The 20,313-nt window shown below is 40.2% G+C and overlaps 1 protein-coding gene across 1 annotated transcript in view; it reads left to right on the forward strand.

Annotated features, from left to right (window-relative positions):
- The first annotated feature begins 3,371 nt into the window (after positions 1–3,371).
- The window catches only part of CCDC192 (coiled-coil domain containing 192), a 194,472-nt gene continuing 177,530 nt past the window's right edge, over positions 3,372–20,313 (forward strand). The window contains exons 1-2 of the mRNA XM_069492784.1: positions 3,372–3,464; positions 7,718–7,769. The gene's annotated coding sequence lies outside the window, so the exon portion shown is untranslated. The remainder of the gene's footprint in view (positions 3,465–7,717; positions 7,770–20,313) is intronic.

A 20,313-nucleotide genomic window follows, 5' to 3' on the forward strand; every position in this document is an offset into this window, starting at 1 on the left:
CTAGAGTACTTGTCCCTGTCTGTAATTATCTTCTGTATTTCTTCGCCTCTACCAACTAAAGTATGAAATTCATGGGAGCAGCTGTCTTGCTTGCCACTGTTAAACCAGCATCCAGAAAAATGCCTGCTACATGGCAGAACCTCAATAAATAAACAATGACTAGAACTTCAACTGTTTCTTTCTTTCTTACATTACCTGTTTGAGATTCAAAGACCCAGGATCTAATTGCTAAAGAGCCAAGTTCAGCACTGTGTAGACCTTTGTCTGGACAGGGTCTGCTCTCTCTTAGGTTCTGCGGCAAGGCGAGGGACCTGAATTTGCTGTCCTTCCAAATCAATATACAAGGGGAGAGAGGCAATTCTCACAGGGAAGTCAAATACCACTCGGGATTTGCGAGTGACAAATGCTCACTGCAATAAAGAAGAGTAAGGAGGGAGCAGGTACGTTTCTTTCCTGCCACAAACAGGCCATAAGTGAAAAGTATACATCCCTGCTCATCAACTGACAGCTGCCAATCTCATCCCTATGTTTCCTGAGTAAAGACTTTAGGACAAAGGGGGCAGACAAGTCTCTCTGCCTACACAGATAAACATCCCTCTCCATGAATACAGGCTGGAACCTGGAGACAATTAGACCCACTGTATCAAGCAATCAGCAACACAGGGAAGAGGTAAAAAAAAAATAATAATAAATAAAATAACAAGTGAGCTAGCTCAGTCTTAAGAGAAACAGAAAGAGCGCCTTTGCAATCAGCTGGAAAATATTTGGTTGCTGTGGTTCATGGCCTGATTTGTACTTGTTTGTGTGCTGGGACTTTGTTCTCTCTGTCACCTTCACCCTCTCCTCTTGTCCTCCCCAAGCACAGGCACACTCGCCCAGACTCCCAGACGTGGGCACGGTCACCTTGTGTTCCTCACAGTGAGAACACAGTGAACTTCCCTAGGTCAACTCTGTGAGAGGCGTTCATTTTTCTTCTGAGACTGCCCTGCACTGGAGGAGCGCCTAGGAGGTGCCCCTGTCTGAATTTGTCTGCTTATCTTTTTTTCAGTGCTTGGGATCTGTTCGGTTAGAAGAGTATTTTGGAAATCCAAGACCTGCTTCATGTATTTATTTGTTTTCCAGTAGGAGACTAATGGCCGAGCACCAGGCCTACCACATGTGGGTTTTCAAGAAATATTTGTTGAAAAAAATGAATAAACAAACAAATGAAAGAGTGAGTGCATGGATGAAAAGAAAACGGCTCTTTCCTGAGCGCAGACTAAAGATCTCCACTGCAGCTCTCTCTCCCCTCCTCAGACACATCACTTCCTTGTAAATCTGCTATCTGTTCTGTGGTGCTCTTTCTCAGTGCTGGGTTCTTCCTTCTGCCCTCCTTTCTGGTCCTGTTGGTGCTCACTCACCCAAGTTGGAGGAGGCATCTGGATAATTATTGGCAGCAGAACATATAAAATTCCTCTTGTCATATGCACATTTGTGATTTCTGATTCCAAGAAAAGATACACTTTTGACAGCCTACCAGGTAAGTTTTCAGATTGTATGTGGTAGTGTACAAGAGCCCCAATAAGCTTACAGCATTTTTTCAGTTTAAAATAATGTTAATGGCGTAAGTGCCAATAATTTACATATATTTCTACAAATTTTGTTGTATTAGTAATACCTTGTTTTTCTTTAGGCCAATAAAGGAAAACTGGATTAATAGTTTTTCTTAAAATTTACTTTAATTTTTTAAAATAAGATCATCTGAATGATTTTCATTCATGAATACTTTTCCTTAACTTAATCATGAAAGAAAAATACCATTAATTTCACTAGTTAGCCTTTTCAGTGTAGAATTCTGTTGGCCAATATGTCTTTAACATATCTGCTAATTTCTTCGCCACCACCTTCTGAAGTCTTTCCCAGGCAGTATTCCTTTAGGGAGGAGTGAGAGTGGAAAAGTCACTTTGTTTTTCAAGGACTTTTTGAAAGTCTGTTTTTGCACCAGCCATATCTCTCCACCTCTCTTTTTGATCAGCCAGATGTACGATAAGATTAATAACCATTATAAATAATTAGTGCCAACAGTGCTTTTCACCAGCCATTACTGAGATGACCTTCCCTTTATAAAATATTATGAACCAACTACATGGTGAACATTTGCACATTCTTCTAAAATGCACTAAAATATTATATAATCCACTCTGTGGGTTTTTTAATAAGATGGACTAAAGAAAACAGAACAAAGTTAGAGCTGGAAGGGATAACAGAAATAGTTGAAGCGGTTCTTTTAAAAATAAGAAAACCAAAGCATAGAGAGGTAAGATGACTTGGTGATCCTGAACAGGCTGCTAGCCGGCTGCAATGCCAGAGGCCCAGTCCTTGCCTTTCTATATCCACCCAGCTAGTGTAGACTTTTCTACACAGAACAACTGCTCAACAGTTCTTAACTTTACTCAAAGGGTTGTTTTACCAAGGGGATGGGTAACTTAAAATTTTATTGGTGAAATAGATGCTAATTACACTCATGAACTGATCAGTTCCAACTATTCATTCCTGTTGTGCTTATTTGCTCTATATGCTCCAACTCGAGAAACAAATTCTGTGATTAGAAACTTTGCTGTCATACCAACCTAATTTATTTGGGGGTGGGCCATGTGATAGACTTGCTGAGTCTAGGACTTACAAATCAAAACCCAGAAGTGATTCTGATCTGTAGACTGCAGAGCTCAAACATGTACTCCCTGCCAGAGCCCGTCTGGGTCCATAAACACATCCAGGGAGAGAGACAACAACTGGCCAGCAGAAAGTGGCTGGTAACTTCAGACAACCACCAGGAGAGAAGGAGCAGCGGCTGCGGTGAGCAGGGGCAGTGAGCAGACACCAGTTCATCAGGCGCAATGCATCTCCCCTGCCGTCCCATGCCGGGAAGGAAGCTTCACTTAGCAAGTGGCCAGGGGGGTCTTCTCTCTGGGGCCTGTGGGTCCTAGGGAAAGCAGACCACCCCAGTGAGGGGTCAGTCTGCAGAAAAACTACTGCTTCCCTATATAAACCAGTCCATTGCCGGCTGTGCACCCTCTCCGACAGCAGTGTGCCTGTTTCCTTAGCACTGGTTCTGGATGTAAACATGCTCTGGTTTGAGCACAAAACCACTCCTTCTGTTCCACTTGGAATGGGTTTTCCAGAAATGATGACTATGTGGTGATTCGCCATCTGTTCTAGATCCGATTTGTGAGATGTTTTGAGGGGTTACTGTGGCTTTGTAACTGAGATTTTTTTTTTTCCTTTGGGAAGTTAACTGCCCTTTCCATAGCCATTGTGGTTGCCTAGCAACAAACGACAGCAGAGCCTGGCAGGGATTCTAAATAAGGGGAGTGGAGATAGTGTCTGTCCGTGGACAGGGGATCCTAGTGGGCCTGGCTTGAGATGGGAGAATGTTACAGCAAGGACTCTGTGCTCCCCGAGTCTGAAAGCACAGAGAGAAGCAGGTAAGTTCCCAGCTCCTCTTGTCCCAAAATACTTCATGGGATTTTCTGGATAAAATAGCCTTCCTTCAGCACTTAAAAAAACAGAAAAAACACCTTTCTTTAAAGTCTGGGGAATAACAACAGACAGACTTTTCTTCCTTTCCTGGAGAATGCCCCCTTTCTTTGAAAGCTGCTGTCTTCCCAGGTCATAGGGCAGGTCCTGACATGCAGTCGGGGTTCAGTAAATATTTGTTGAATGAATAAAACATCCTTCACTGGCTCTTCTCAAAATCACATACTCACCCACTTCACCCATTTTACTGGAGTGTGAAGTGGGAGGGGTGCTGAGCCAGCCCTCTTTCCGAACCACTAAAATGAAATGTCACCTTCACCACTCTTGCCAAGAGACACACACACACACAAATCTGGGTCATTCCTTCCCTCCATGGTCCCCAAATGAATACCCAAATCAACTCTGGCTACACATATGGAAGTACAGTTCATCTCCATAATTGTTCTACTGTTAATTACTGGAAGTTTCGTATGTGGACACAATACTCATTTCTTCTTCAAATGTGGAAATACCTTCCGTTTAGAATTTTCTTTTAAATCAGTGCCCCACGTGAGGTGTGCACGTGCAATCCTGGCTGTGTGTTCGGTTTTAAAACGTGTTTTCCTTATGTGAATGTGTGAGACTTGTTTGTATTTGCTTTTTGCCTTGGGTCTGTGGTCCATGGATGATAAAGAAAATTCACAATTTCCCCAAGATCTTGTGTAAAATGTTGTTTCTGTGTGCAGAGGAGTCCATGACCCTCAAAAGATGAACAATCTTTGGGAGGGAGGAATTTTTTTTTTTTTTTTTTGGTAAAGCAAACGAAATTTTGCAAACATTCATTTTCTTTTAATTTCCCTGAACAAAGCAACTAAAGAGATGATATGTCAATATGGAGACAGTTGGAGAGGTAAACATGAGGTTACCAAATGGAGGGAAAATGTCCTGCAATTAACAACTGTGAAATAAATAGCCCTATGTGCAACCAGCAGAAAACCCAAGTGAAAAGCTGGACTTTGTTTCCCTGTAAATTGTCATTAGCATCTTTGTCCTCCTGGTGTATGGAGCTGAGTGTTCTGTGCGAGTAGAGAGCAGGCTTTTGAGGCGGGAGCAGGAGAACCACGCTATGCTTGTTGACCTCTAGGGGGTTCAGTTCCGCTCCTTCCCTTCTAAGCAGGAACAAACTGGTCCCATGTGTCTACTGGCTGACCTTCTCTTTTTCCCTCCTCTTCTTCTCTTCTCATGCCCTTGAGACAGACCTTCTCCACAGTTTCCATAAACTGAATGGGAACTTGCCCCTCAGTTGTCTAAGCAACAGAGGCTCAGCCCTGGGTACAATTATCCTAAAGAACAAGTCCGGGTGCGGGGGCTCACGCCTGTAATCCTAGCACTCTGGGAGGCCGAGGCAGGTGGATCACTCGAGGTCAGAAGTTAGAGACCAGCCTGAGCAAGAGTGAGACCCCATCTGTACTAAAAATAGAAAGAAATGATCTGGTCAACTAAAAATATATATGGAAAAAATGAGCCGGGCACGGTGGTGCATGACTGTAGTCCCAGCTACTTGGGAGGCTGAGGCAGGAGGATTGCTTAAGCCCAGGAGTTTGAGGTTGCTGTGAGCGAGGCCGACGCCACAGCACTCACTCTAGCCCAGGCAACAGAGTGAGACTCTGTCTCAAAAAAAAAAAAACAAACAAAAACCAAAAAAGTGTTTTCCCAGGAAATCCTCTCTTATAGGAATTGAGTGCTCGACAGCTATACCAATTTTATTAAAATCATTTATTCACATAGACTAATTACTACTCTAATTCTACATAAAAAGCATAGAAGAAAATGTTTAGAAAGTAAATAAGGCGGCATTTCATTATAGGAAGGAAATTTTTATGTTCTTGTAAAGCACTGAGAAAAAGACCACTATAGGGCTTATGTGTTGTATTCTCACTCCTTGCCAATAGACATTTAAAGAAGTTTTTCCAGTTTCCTCATGAACCCTGAAGTAAGAAAACACTGCAATAAAAACAAGCTTCATAAATACATTTGTTAATTATAATTTGTTTTATCTCAAGGCTAATAGGCTTTCTAAAGCTTTTTTTTTTTTCTTAATTATTGTACAACATGACATCTACTGTGTATGCTGAGTTACTATGGTTACTCTGAGGCCATGACTCATGACCTTTAAACATTATTGTCAGGCAGCCAAAGCTCCCTCATTTTCAAATCAGTAGTTTTGTTTCAGCTTATTAAAAGAAGGTGGTTTCAAAGAGTTCTTTCTGTGGTGCATTTGCAGTATATCTGAATAAGCACACAAGGGTGCTGTACTCACAATGTTTTATTTTGTTTGCCTTCATTCAGTGACCAAATATTAATTTTTTGCTCGGCATGGCTTTAGGTGAATAAAAAATAAGCAAAGCATCTAGGAGGGTGTCACTGAGAAATGCAAAAACACAGATAGAAAAATAATTATATGCACTGTGAAATGTAATAAGGGTTATAAGAGACAGATGTCCAAAAACTGCTTGTAGCATATAGAGTCAAGAAACACTTCTGACCAGTAGGGTGACAGGGGCTTCAGGAGGAGGTAGCATTTGAGTGATGGTATGAAGAAACGGTAAGACTTCAACAAGCAGGGAAAAGAGCATGAGGGTTCTTGTCAGAGGAAACAACTTAAGGAGGATAAACACGTACTCTAGAACCATTAGATAGGACAGTTTAGTGACAATACCAGTTTTGTGTAGCACATGGAAATGATAGAAGATAAAATTAGTTAGAAGGTAAGAGGGCTCAGCTTATTAAGGTCCTGCAAAGCCATTTGTTGGTTTGCCCAGCAACTGTGTGACCAAAAACTTATTTTCCATTTCATGACAAAGAGATACGGTCAAGTAGAAAGCACCAAAATACAGGGTTTTGCTGATTCACCTACCACGCGAGAAGAGTAATTATCTCTCTCAGAACCCCAGCGTCTCCTTCCACTAAGTGAGAATTTAATTAATTTTGCTCAGTAATCACTGATTACTTTGTGAACATTTTTAAATTGTTCTAAATTGTTTGAAAAGTGAGACAAATGCACAGAAACATGAAAACAATATATTCATTGGGGAAATAATACTTCAGGATTTAAAAGTAAGGCTTATTGTTTGGCAACAATAGGATGGAATCTTTTATAACTATGAGGTTTTGAAATCATTCACTTATTCATTCAACAAATATTTTTTGACCATCCTATCCCTCTTCAAGATGCTGAGGATGAAATAACAAAAATGACAGAAAAAAATTCTCTCTCCTCAAGGAGTTTACATTTTTAGTTGAGAAGACATACAGAAATATAAGAAATAAGCAAATTATATGTTAGAAATTGGTATGTACTACGGAGAAAAACAAAGTCTGGTGATGAGGTGAGGGGTTCACTGTTAAATGACATGCATATGGTAGATCTTACTGAGGTGGTGATATCTGAGCCAAGACAAGAAGGAAGGGTAGGCCTCGTGGATAGATGGAGGGAAAGTGTCCTGGGGGCTGAATGGAGACAGTAATTGGAAGAGGCAGTGATGAGTCACTGTCAAAAGCTGTTAAGTAAGATGAGTCGTGACAAATGACCACTGGGTCTAGTACCCTGGAGCTCTTCGGTGAATTTGACAAGTACAGTTTCTGTGGGGTGGTACTGGTGAAAGTCTGGCGGTAGTGACTTTAGCAAAAAAAAATGGAGACAGTGAGAATATAGTTTTGCTATAACCTTTATGGCACGAGGACTTAGCGGATCAAGCAGAAACTAAAGGGATAGGAGCATCCAAGACTTGACGAAGAGCACGTTTGTGGGCTGAGGGACCCCGTCCGCGAGGGGCGGAGGGAGGTAGCGCAAAGTGTATGAGACAAAGAGTCCCCTAAGTCTGCTTCCTTCTTCTATTTTTTTTTTTTTAGTTGAAATAAGAGATTTTGCAGGTTTTCAGAACAGATTGTACTGTTCAGACTGCTTATTCTCAAGAGAACCTATAAAGGCTATTTTATCTTCTGCAAGAAAAGTTTACATTCCATTACTTTTATTTCCTTTGGAAATGTCCAGAAATTGACATTTGGAGGAAATACTTTGGAAAATTTATCTGAAACGTTACAGTGTAAAGAGCTATTTGATGTCAGGCCGCCGGGAGCGGGAACGGGGCGGGGGGCGGTGCGCGCATGCGCACATGCATGCCTGAACTGCAATTTCAGAATTCCAAATTCTGTGTTTCAGCACTTCGTCGGCCAGTTCAGAGTCAGATATACAACAAAAAAGTGAAGTATTGGTAAGAAATGACGTTTGAATCCTTTTTTAAAAAATTGTTACTACAGTTAATGACACTAACTTCTTTTATTCATATTGCTATTTTCTTGATATAGTTTAATTTTCACATTTTGAAAATAAAACATGGAATGTTCTTTTCCAAGTAGAAGACTGAGGTTAAGCGGGGTGGGGCGGTAACTATGGGATGTCACCAGGGCACTAGGAAGTTGGGTGTGGTGCGGCCTTTCCCGTTTTGACCTGTAACAAACGCCACACCGCTCCCTGTGGCCCTGCCGCAGTGTGGACGCGCCGGGCCACCCTGAAGGATTCGCTTATACAGGAGAAAACCCTAGAAGTCGGACATGAATGGTATAGATCGGGTGCAACACACTGTTTGGTTTAGGAAGGCCCGGCTTTAAGTCACGGTCTATTCCAGATGTATGTAGTTTCATCCTCTGTCAGGTCGGCCGATAACACGCCTAGCTGTGACCCTTGGGGTCTTCCGATTCCATGAACTCTGCCGTGCCCGGGAAGGCGGGCTCTTTCCACCTGAGCACTGTCGGTGTCGCTAGGCCTCAGGTGACACTGTGTGGGTCGCTGAGAAGCGTTGGCGCTGGGTGATGGGTACGTGAAAGACATTACAGTAGCTCGCTACTTTTATGTAAGGTTGAGAATGTCCCTCAAAAAAGAAAAAAATAAGCTATCTGTATTTCCCCAAGCGCTCTTGATTCGGTTTTGGGACCCTCTAGACTCCACCGGAGACATTTCTGGAACAGTCCTCCCAGCGCTAATGCAGAGGCGGTGTGGGATAATCCTAGGAGTAGGAATCGGTCTGAATTTGCTGCCTCCAAGCTGTGTGATGATAGCCAAGGTCATTTAAACTCTCTGAGCCGTAGTTTTCAACTATAGAACGAGGATGATGTTATTTAAACAGTCTACTTAAAATAAGATGTTTGGGATGTGAAAATAGTAAAGCACCTACAAGTGTACAGGAGTATGGCTAGTTGGAACTGAGAGCATTCAAATGCACTGGCCTGCGGCCCCGTGGACTTTGCACTTGAGTTTCACTGTTTCTTTCTGGATTCAGCAGTTCTGGTCTACCACTCCCATCCTACCCGGCAACATTGGCTACAAACAATGGATTCCCTTAGGAGGTATATATACACACACACATATACATATACACACAGAACCCCACTTCTGCACAATAATTTTTGTTCATAAAATGTTAATACCTCTATTCTCAGTGTAGTTCATTTAATCTGGCCCCAGACAAACTGGACGTAGCTCTCACATCCACAATAATTTTCAGAAAGAGAGTTTCTGTTGAAGAAATATAAGTCAAAGGGAAACCAAAATAGATTAGTAGAATGTAGTTTTAGTTAAAATTGTGTTTTCTGATGTCTGATGTTAGTAATTATTTATTTATTTAATCTTATATTGCTTCAACGAGGAAAACAAAACCCTAATAATGAATTTTGATTTTATTTAATGGAGCTGTTTATGATTCTGTTGCCCAAAGAGAAAGAGTGTCCCTCATCAGACCACATGAAAACAATTTTTCTCTGTGTGATTGGGACCTTTGGGTTTCACAAGTGGGAGACCACAGAAAACCAATCTCTGCTAGCAGTGCTAATCAATCAGCACCCTAGAGGTAAGCCTGTCTTGGCTGCATCCACGCTGAAAGGACAAGGTGCCAATGACCACATTTAGGATTTCTGCCTGGGGCTTCCAATTAGCTTCCTGAAGTTCAGAATCCATCCCCTTCCAATTTATATTTGACAAGGTTGGGAGCCCCAGGGCTTGAAGGAACTGGTTCTGCTTTAGTTTCTGTCTTTTCATATTTCTAAAAGAACACATTTAGCTGGAAGAAGTTAGGATTACAGAGCTCAAGGTCCTGGGATAGCCACAATTACTGCTGCCTCCTTCCACGGCACATGGAACTTCTTAGTCACAGAACTCAGCAGAACAGACCCTGTGTGCCAGGAGGAACCAAATTGCAGGTGGATCTCAGTTGCCTCTTTTAAATAACTTTTTAATATTGGTGGAGAAGATTGAGGTGATGAAATCTTTTCAGTTCTGTAAAGACTTCTTGACCACCCAAATTCTTTATTTACTTTTACTGCGCTGTTCTCTGGATCTGCTTTAACTTTTGGACTCCCTTGGTAAGCTGAGCATTCCTAAAGTGAGGACTGGGCTTTATTGGTCTCTGTGTCTTCAAGACAAAATTTCAGATATCAAAATGGCTCTCAATCTGCATCATTTGAAATAAAACAAATGGACCAAACTCCAGGTGTAGTAACTAGGTGATTGAGTTACATTCTCCCTCTGGGTCCTGAGAGCAGCACGTGAGGGTAGTGTCTGGCATCATGGCTATTATATTGATACTTTTATTCTTATTCTTATTACCAATTTAGAAATTAAGACATTGAGATTCAGGGAGATCCAAGGAGCTCCAGATGTTGAATGATCACTATATAGTGGGAATATTATGGGATAATCCAGTAAGACTTTATTTACATTTACCACTCAGGTGCCAGGTTGTCCCCATTTATCTCAACTCTGTTCCTTTGGGCCTGTCGGAGAATTATAATGGAATGTTGTTTGAACTGTTGCCTTTGCTCCATTTTAACACCTGACAGAACAGCTAGTGCATGTAAATCATCTCATTTGAAATTGTTTAGGAAATAAAAATTCTATTTCAAGGAGGCTTGGCTTTGCTTGCTTTAAACTATTTCTGAGAATCCAGACACATAGAAATGAGTGATGTAAAACATACAATGTCATTGGTTATGTGGAGTGGCATATCCAAAATTCAGAATCTAAGTATGAATTCATTAGTGCTACAATATATATGAACTATTTCACTTACTGTGCAAAACTAGGCTTATTATAAAATCTCACAAGCCATTTAGCTTTCAAGTTGTAATTTAGTGATGACTCTACTAAAGAATTATTAAATGCCAATGACACAAGAGCACTTTTTAATTTGTAATTTGTAAGATCAAAATGATAGCCCACTATATATGAAGTCAGCTTTACAAAATACATTAAAGTAACTAAAAGATTTGACATTTGATAAATTGGGGAAGGCAAACAGTGTCAAATTATATAAATTCTGTTCTTCCTTTAATACTTGGTATAATATATTATTAGTTGTGCTGGAAACATATATTTGGTCACACTTCTGGTATCTATACATGTTAACTTTCTAGGAGGGCTTTCAAAAGATTCTTCCCTTTGATAGAAAACTTTCAAATCATTAATGAATCAAGCTTGTCAATATATTGCTTGTGTTTTAAATGAACATTTCAAATGCTTTAAAGTATTAATAGATATTCCTATTTATTGCTAAAATGAGAGCACTACAGAACTATATTTCTAAGTATATTTAAAGATGTGTTCCTATTCTAAGAAATAGGTTATTTTGTTTTATTTTTTATCACTGTAATAGGCAAGAAGTCATATCTCAGAACTTTTTTGCCTCTCCCTCCTACCTTTTTTCTTTCTTTCTTCTCTCTCTCTCTTTCTCTCTCATTCTGTCTTTCTTTCAGCTTTACTGAGGCAAAATTGACACATTTAAGGTATTAAAGTTGATCAGTTTTGAGATATATATCACCACAATCAAGATGATGAATTTATCTATCACCCTTAAAAGCTTCTCATGCCTCTTAGTAATCCCCCAAACCTGCCTCTACCCACCTGCCCACACCCCTCAAGCATTTCCTTGAACTTGATATAAATGGAGGCAGACAGAGCATACCCTTTTTTACTACCTTCTTTTTCACTCAGAGAAAGTGATTGCAAATTCATCCATGTTGTATCAATAGTGCTTTCTATGTTCATAAGGGATATTTGTCTGTAGGTTTCTGTTTTTGTTGTGTCCTTTCCTGGCTTTGGTATGAAGGTGATACTGGCTCATAGAATGAATTAGGGAGGATTCCCTCCTTCTCAGTGTTAGACAATAATTTCTATATGACATGTACCAGTTCTTCTTTGTAGATCTGGTAGAATTTAGCTGTGAATCCATCTGGTCTGAGACTTTTTTTCTTGGTAGATATTTTATTATTGCTTCAATCTTACTGCTCACTGCTCATTACTACTTGTTCAGAATTTCTATTTCTTCCTGATTCGGGTTGGGGAGGTCATGTGTTTCCAGGAATTTATCTGTCTCCTCTACATCTTTTAGTTTGTGTGTGGAGAGATTTTCATAGTATTCACAGATGACATTTTGTATTTTGCAGATGGTATCAGTTGTATTGTCTCCTTTTTCATTTTTGTTTGAGCTTATTTGGGTCCTTTCTCTTCTACTTCTGGTTAATCTAACTAGGGCTCCATCCATTTTGTTTATCTTTTCAAAGAACCAACTTTTTGTTTCATTGATCCTTTTTTTCCCTCCCCATTTCATTTAGTTCTGCCCTGAGATTTATTTCTTTTCTTCTGCTAGATTTAGGTTTGATTTGTTCTTCTTTTCCTACTTCCTTGAGGTATAACATTAGATTGTTAATCTTTTTGTCTTTTTGATGTAAGCATTTAAGGGTACGATTTCCCTCCTAACACTGCTTTCACTGTACCCCAGAGATTTTTGATGCTTGTGTCATGATTGTCATCCAGTTCAAGAAAATCTTTTGATTTCCATCTTAATTTCATCATTGACCCAAGTATCATTAGCAGCAAGTTGTTGAATTTCCATGACTTTGTGTAGATTTGAGAGTTCTTCTTGGAGTTGATTTCTAGTTTTATTCCACTGGGATCTGAGAAGATACATGGAATGATTTTGATTTTTCTGAATTTGATGAGACTTGTTTGGTGGGCTAACATATGGTCTATTTTGGAAAAGATCGCATGTGCCTATGAGAAGAATGTATATTCTACAGTTTTGGGGTTGAATGTTCTGTATATGTCTGTAGGTCCATTTGTTCTAGAGTCCCATTTAAGCCAAGTGTTTCTTTGTTGATCTCCCTCCTTGATGATCTGTCCAGTTCTTTGTGCAGTGTTGAAGTCCCCAGAAATTATGGTGTTTTTGTTTATTTCTTTGCTTAGATCAAGTAGTATTTTATTTATGAATCCAGTAGCTCCTATGTTAGGTGCATGTGTATTTAGAATTTAGGATTGTTGTATCTTCTTGCTGAATTGCTCCCGTATCATTATACAGTGACTGTCTTTGTCTTTTTTTTTCACCATTGTTGATTTAAAGTCAATCTTATCTGATGTGAGAATAGCTACTCCTGTTCACTTTTGGTTTCCATTCATGTAGAATATTTTTTCCATCCCTTTACCTTGAGTCTATGAGTATCCTTGCAAGTTAGATGGGTTTCTTGGAGATACCAAATGCATGGGGTGTGTTTTTTCATCCATTCAGCAAGTCTACATCTTTTAAAAGGAGCACTAAAACCATTTATGTTCAATGTTAGTATTGATGTGAGATACTGTTCTGTTCACCATGTTGAATGATACTTGGTTGCTTTGTTTTCTCCCTTGTGTTACTGTTTTATGGGTCCCCAGCTTTAACTTCCCAGTGTTTTTACATTGGTGGGTATGATTGCTCTTTTCCATGTATATAGCACGTTTAAGTATTTCCTATATGGCAGGTCTAGAGGTGACAAATTCCCTTAGTATTTGCTTATCTGGGAAAGATTTTATTTTTCCTTGTTTATGAAACAGTTTACAGGACACAAAATTCTTGGCTAGCAGTTATTCTGTTTAAGACTAATAATGGGACCTCAATCCCTTCTGTCTTGAAAGGTCTCTGCTGAGAGGTCTGATGTTAGTCTGATGGGTTTTCCTTTGTAAGTAACTTGTTGCTTTTGTCTTGCAGCTTGGAGGATTTTCTCCTTCACTTTGACTTTGGTCCAGCTGATGACTATACGTCTTGGTGATGTCCTGTTTTCTATGACTCTTCCAGGTGTTCAATGACCATCTTGTATCTGGATATCTAAACTTCTAGCCGTATCAGGGAAGTTTTCCTCTGTTATTCTCTCAAATAGGTGTTCCATACTTACTGCTTGTTTTTCTTCTCCCTCAGGGATACCTATAATCCTTATATTAGTTCACTTTGCATAATCCCATATTTTCTTGCAGAGATTGTTTATTCTCTTTGTTCCTTTTTCTGCCTTTATTTTACTGCCTGGGTACTTCAAAATCCTTGTTTTCAAGCTCTGAAATTCTTTCTTCTGCTTGTTCTAGTCTGTTGTTAAATATTTCTGGTGTATTTTGAAATTTCCTGAATGACTGTTTCATTTCTTTCATTTCTGTTATCTCTTTTCGAATGTTATTTGTCTCTTTAGTGAATTTTTCATTCATGTACTGAATTTGGTTTTTGTTCCTTTGAGATGGTTTCCTACCATCTCCTCAACTCTATTCATCTTACTTGCTAGCCGTAATCTGAAGTCCATATCTGTCGTTTCAACAATTTCGTTTTGGTTGGAGTTCATTACTGCGGAGATACTGTGATCCTTTGGGGGTGTCGAGACAGCCTGTTTTTCATGTTGCTGGAGTTTTTATGCTGGTGCCTTCTCATCTGAGGCCACTTCTCTTAGCCAAAAACAGATAGCAGATATGGTACACCTGTTCTCCTCTGCCGGGACCTCTGTTGCTTGGTGAAGATAGGGATGGGTCCCTGGATGGGTTGTTTGGGTCCTACTCTGGAAGGTTGACCAGGCAGGACAGGGGAGGATGCACTGTGAGCCTTTAATGCTGCTGCTCTGCTGCATCTCCCTTTCCATTCCCCTGTGGTTGCCACCAGGCTGCTGTGGCAGGGCTAGCCCCTGTGCCAGGAGTGCACACGAGGTGCAGCTGGCTGGCGGGATGGGGAGTGCATGTGGGATGGAGGAGTCCACTGGGCATGGCATGTACATGTGCAGGCCTGGGCAGTGGAGGTGCCAGGCTCTGGAGGAAGGGCGTGAGGTCCCTGCAGGGTGTAGTGTAGAGTGCAGTAGGTGCACAGGGCATAGCAGCCCCACTGGCCCATGGGACGTGCAGAGTGGATCAACAGGTCACAGGTCACCTGCAGGGTGGAGTGGGACCCCCAGACAGAGTGGACTCACAGATCAGGGTGCCTATGTGGGATGGAGCAGGTCCATGGGGTTCAGTGCTCATGTCCACAGGCCAGAGCGGCTGCAGGGCAGGGCACACACAGGTCATGGAACCCAGGGCACCTGTGCAGGATGATGTGGGTCTGTGGCATGTAGTCTCTCCAGATCCAAAGACCAAGGCTGTACTGTTTTTCATCCTAGTTGGGGCCTTTCAGACAGCAGTGGTGGCAGTAGCAGTCCAGCTGCCCCAGCAGTGGGGACCAATGACTACGGGCACATGCTCTGCCTGGGTCCCACAGGAAGTGCAGTTGAATAGGAGCACCCAGGTCATAGCAGGGGGTCCCAGGCCCATGGTCTCCTGCTCTACCCGGGCTCCCTGGTGGTGATGATGACAGGAGTGCATGTCACCTACCCGCAGGCTGCACACAAGTGCCAAGATTACCTGCTCCCCTCCAACCCGAGGGAATGGGAGAGGCTGCAGGCACAGATTGAACCCCTGGGCAAAAGTAGCTTTCCGAGGTTGGGATGTTGTTTGTAACCGTCCAGAGGCCTGCCGCAGTGCAGGGGCCTCTTCTGCTGCTCTGGTTGTAGTGTCTCAGGGGAAGCGTGGTGCCTGAGAGTTTCTTCTCTGTCCCTTTCCTACATGTGGGTGCCCTCCCTAGTCACCTCTGATCCTGCTAAGGAGCTCATCCCACTTCTGTCTTCACTTCACTCCTATCTCCTATCCGTGGATTCCCAGTGCTCTCACTCAGACGATCGATCCAAAAGCGGGTATCTATTCATCACTTTCCATCCTCTCTGTGAGAGTGGTGTTGTGCAGGCTGCTTCTAGTCTGCCTTCTAGGCCTCTCTCCAGAGGCGCTTTAGTTTAATGTAATCCTATTTGTCTATTTTTGCTTTGGTTGCCGGTGCTATTGAGATTTTATTCAAAAAATCCTTATCCAGACCAGTGTCCCAAAGCATTTCCACTATGTTTTATTTTTGTAGCTTCATAGTTTCAGGTCTTACATTTAAATCTTTAATTCATCTTGAGTTGATTTTTGTAAGTTATGAGAGATGTGGGACTCGTTTCATTCTTCTGCACATGGATATACAGTTTTCCCGGCACCATTTATTGAAGAGACAGTCCTTTCCCTGGTGTGTACTCTTGGTGCCTTTGTTAAAGATCAGTTGACTATCAACACAGTGGATTTCTGGGTTCTCTATTATGTTCCATTGGTCTATTATGTTGGTTTTGTATGCCAGTGCCATGCTGTTTTGGTTACTATTGCTTTGCAGTATATTTGGAAGTCAGGTAGTGTGATGCCTCTGGCTTGTTATTTTTCCTCAAGATTTCTTCAGGGTCTTTTGTAGTCCCCTAAAGATTTTAGAATTGTTTTTTCCATCTCTCTGAAGAATATCATTGGTATTTTGATGGAGATTGCATTGAATCTATAAATCACTTAGGGTAGTATTAACAATATTAATTTATGTCCATGAACATGGGATATCTTTCCATCTATTTGTGTCCTCAATTTCTTTCATCAGTGTTTTGTAGTTTTTACTGTAGAGATCTTTCACCTCCTCGGTTAAATTTATTCCCAGATATTTTATTTTTTTGATAGCTATTGTAAAGGAGATTGCTTTCTTGATTTTTTTTTCAGATCATTTGCTTTCAGCATACAGAAAGAAACACTACTATTTTTGTATGTTAATTTTGTGTCCTGCAACTTTACTGAATTTGTTTATTAGTTCTAACAGTGTTTTTGTGAAGTCTTTAGAGTTTTCTATATATAAGACTATGTCACTTGTAAACAAGGATGATTTGACTTCCTCCTTTTCAATTTGGATGCCCTTTATTACTTTCTTTTGCCTATAACTAGGACTTCCAATACTGTTGAATATAAGATAGTAAAAGTGGGCATCATTGTCTTGTTCCCAATTTTAGATATAAAGCTTTCAACTTTTCCTCATTCCGTATGTTAGCTCTGGGTTTGTCATATGTGGCCTTTACTGTGCTGAGGTTCGTTCTATACATAAATTGTGGAGAGTTTTTATCATGAAGGGGTGTTGAATTTGATTAAATGTTTTTGTGCAACAATTGAGATTATCATACGGTTTTTGTCCTTCATTCTGTTGATGTGATGTATCACATTGATTGATTTGCATATGTTAAACCATCCCTGCATCCCTGGGATGAACCCCACTTAATCATGAATAATCTTTTTGATGTGCTGTTGGATTCAGTTCACTGGCATTTTGTTGAAGATTTTTGCATCTATGTTTGTCAGGGATATTGGCCTGTAGTTGTCATCTTTGTTGTTTCCTTGTCTGGTTTTGGTATTGGAGTAATGCTAGCCTCATATAGTAAGTTAGGAAGAATTTCCTCATTTCAATTGTTTGGAATAACTTAAGAATAATTGGTAGCAGTTCTTTAAATGATTTGGTGGACTAGCAGTGAAGCCATCAGGTCTTGAGCTTTTCTTTGATGGAAGCCTTTTTGTTACTGATTCAATCTCGTTATTTGTTATTGTTCTTTTCAGGTTTTCTATTTCTTCATGACCAAATCTTTGTAGGTTGTATGTGACCAGTATGTTTTAGTTTTTATATTTAGGTCTATGATCCATTTATAGTGAATTTGGTCTGCTGATGACTCACAGCTGAGTCTCTCCCTAGGAATTCGCCTCAGTTGAGAGAGCTCCTTTGCCCTAAGATTACACTGTCCTTCTTCATAGGATCAACCTGTGTCCGACAGCTGATTGATGCAGGGCATAAGACCTTGCCTTCTTGTTTAGACTGGGGACTATTCTGAAGGGCCAGTGCAGCTCCTGAGCTCCCCTTGGGAGTGGCCGAAGCCTCTGTTATATTCCTGTTTCTCTCCATCCTTTATAAATGCCAGCTTAGTAAGCCCTCTGCAGCCAAATCTCTCTTTCAGAGTCTACTTCCTGGGACCCTAATCTCATATAATCACAAAATCAAAATAGATCATAACCTATGAATGAGGCTTTGTGAATGGAATTCATAAGAAATGCTAAACAGGCCTTGTGCTGTCACTGGGCACAACATGAACAATATGAATAGAAAGTGTCATTGTAACTTTGACAGCCTCTTAGAAAAATCTTTCTTTAATGTAAGTAAGAGATTTAATAAGTATCTGTTTGAAAACTTTAGGGAAGTAAAATGTTTCATGTAACAAATCATGGTAATGTTTATATATTCAATCTAAAAAATTTACTTTTTGCCCCCCAAAATCCCATAAATAGTATATAAATTGAATCTTTATGTCTAGGCACTTCTGCTAAAGGGAACTAATGTTATCTCCCCAGATCTTGGGATATGAGATGTTAGTTGGAGTTCCCATCCATGGTTTCTCCTCTTGTTTAGTTTCTTTCATGTTGAGATCTTGCAGTAAATGAGGGGTTGATCCACATCGTACTCTCCTCCTCCCATCCTCCTACCTGGCCCTCTATAACTATCTTTACCTGGTTTAAATAATGTAGCCTAAATTCAAACTTCTACAGAGATTTCATATCAAGCAGTACAGAGAAAGGTAGTGACAGTGTTATTGTAACTGGTGAGAATTTTTTTTTTCTTTTGCCTGGTATCAAGAAAGATCAAAACTGCAATGGATTTTAATTTAATTTGATTATCATTACATTTTTTGGAAGTTATTTATTTTTCTTTCACAAAACCCATCCAAGGTGGGAGGCACGGGGGCCCTACAGGACTCTGGGTGGACGCTTCACCTGGGAATGCACTTTGGCAATCCTGGCAGCACTGGGAAGGAGGGGACAAAGTGTCACAGTGAGTGCTGCACCCAGAAGTTGCACACATCACTTCTGTTCCCCTTTCATTGGCCCAAGAAGTCACCTGGCCCAAAAGAACTTCACAGCTAAGGAAATAAGATCATATAATGTGCCTGGGAGAAGTTTTAGAAATATTTGATGGACAGAAAGTTACAGCAATATGAAGCTAGGTTAAAAAAAAGAATTAACCCTAAGAAAGAAAATACTATAGATAGATACTAAATAGAGAAAGCATCAGTTCCAGAAGTTCTCATTTTAATAATAGGCTCCATTTAACTTGAGAGTAGAGACCATAAAAGATATCTTAGCAGTTTAAAATGAGATTGGCCAAAGAACTGGGGAGTGTCCTTTAGAAAGTGATCCTTCACAAACAACTGGGCGAGATGACCTATTTGATTTTTAATTTCTATGATAAGGTAAATGTATAAGAAACAGAAGGTCCTATCTTCATGCCAATGTGTTCTTCTAATTTTTTAAAATGTCAACAGGCAAAGGAATTTAGAAAACACGTGGCATGGAAATAGATTGTTTACAGATACAATGTTTTTCAGAATTTCCCCAAGTGGCACCAGTGGTGTAAAGGACCTCTATAAACTGAAGCATTTGAGTGTCTGCAAATTTGTTTCATCAGATGCCCATGACATTTTTTCTCCATTTGGCTCCTTCAAATGGCAAAAAGTTCCAAACAACTGGCATAATTTGGGGAAAGCATGCTAATTTGTGTTGTGAAGTGCTGACACGTTTTATTTTCTGTGAGGACAGAAAGGTTGAGAAGTTTGTGTATATAGAAGGAAGGGAATTTTGAGATGTAAAAAGGGGTCAGAAGTTAAATATATATATTTAGAGCTCAAGGGTTACTCTGTATTAATATTTTGGATGAAAGCAAATCTCGCGTGCAATTTGCTCGTCTTCTGAAACCGAAAAATTTAGATCCGAGGAAGACTGGGCAGGGGAAAGTATGTTTTGGGGACCATTGGTCTGATTTTGAGAGCACATTTCAACTGCTTTGGTCTGAAGAAAATTACTTCCCAAAACTGTTCAAAATTTCTTTGAGAGAGGATACCCCTCCAAAAGGCTAGGACAGTCTGGCCTTTCGCGAAGGGGTAAGTCTCCCTTAATTTCTATTAAGGGGGATGTGACCTCTGGCTGCCCTCAGCCTCACCAGGCATTTATTTTGATAGTTTTGTTAAACTGAAACTTGCTGCTGGGAATAATAGCCCCAGGTCTTCATGTCAATAGCTGAACTGTTTTTGTTAGATCGGGTATCAGAGTCAATTGGTTACTTTGAAATAGGTTTAATCATTTTAATTAACGTGATATGTTATCTGTACTTAGTGAAATTCCGAGAAATGGAGGGTTTCTCCAAGTTTTGATTAGTGTTTGCTTGTTCAAAAAGTTGGCTCTCTCTTTGGACAAAGGTTATGCATTAATGCACAAAAATGACAAGATAATATAGTCTCTGAAAATTCTGTATCTTATAAGAAAACTTATCATTTACCACTATTTCAACCCATTTAAGAAGCATTTACAAATATCCAAAATGAGTAATAGAAAATTATTTGTAACATCTATTACAACATGACATCCTTGATATATTAAGTCCTATATAAATCAATGAGCAAAAGACTAGAACTTAAATAGAAAATGGATAAAGGATACAAACCACACCTACAAAACAAGATATACAAACACCCAGTAAGATGTCCAAACTTGTAAATCTCAAATAAGATGACTAAACTCAATAGAAA

The sequence above is a fragment of the Eulemur rufifrons genome, chromosome 17 (genome assembly GCF_041146395.1).
Source record: "Eulemur rufifrons isolate Redbay chromosome 17, OSU_ERuf_1, whole genome shotgun sequence".
NCBI lineage: Eukaryota > Metazoa > Chordata > Mammalia > Primates > Lemuridae > Eulemur > Eulemur rufifrons.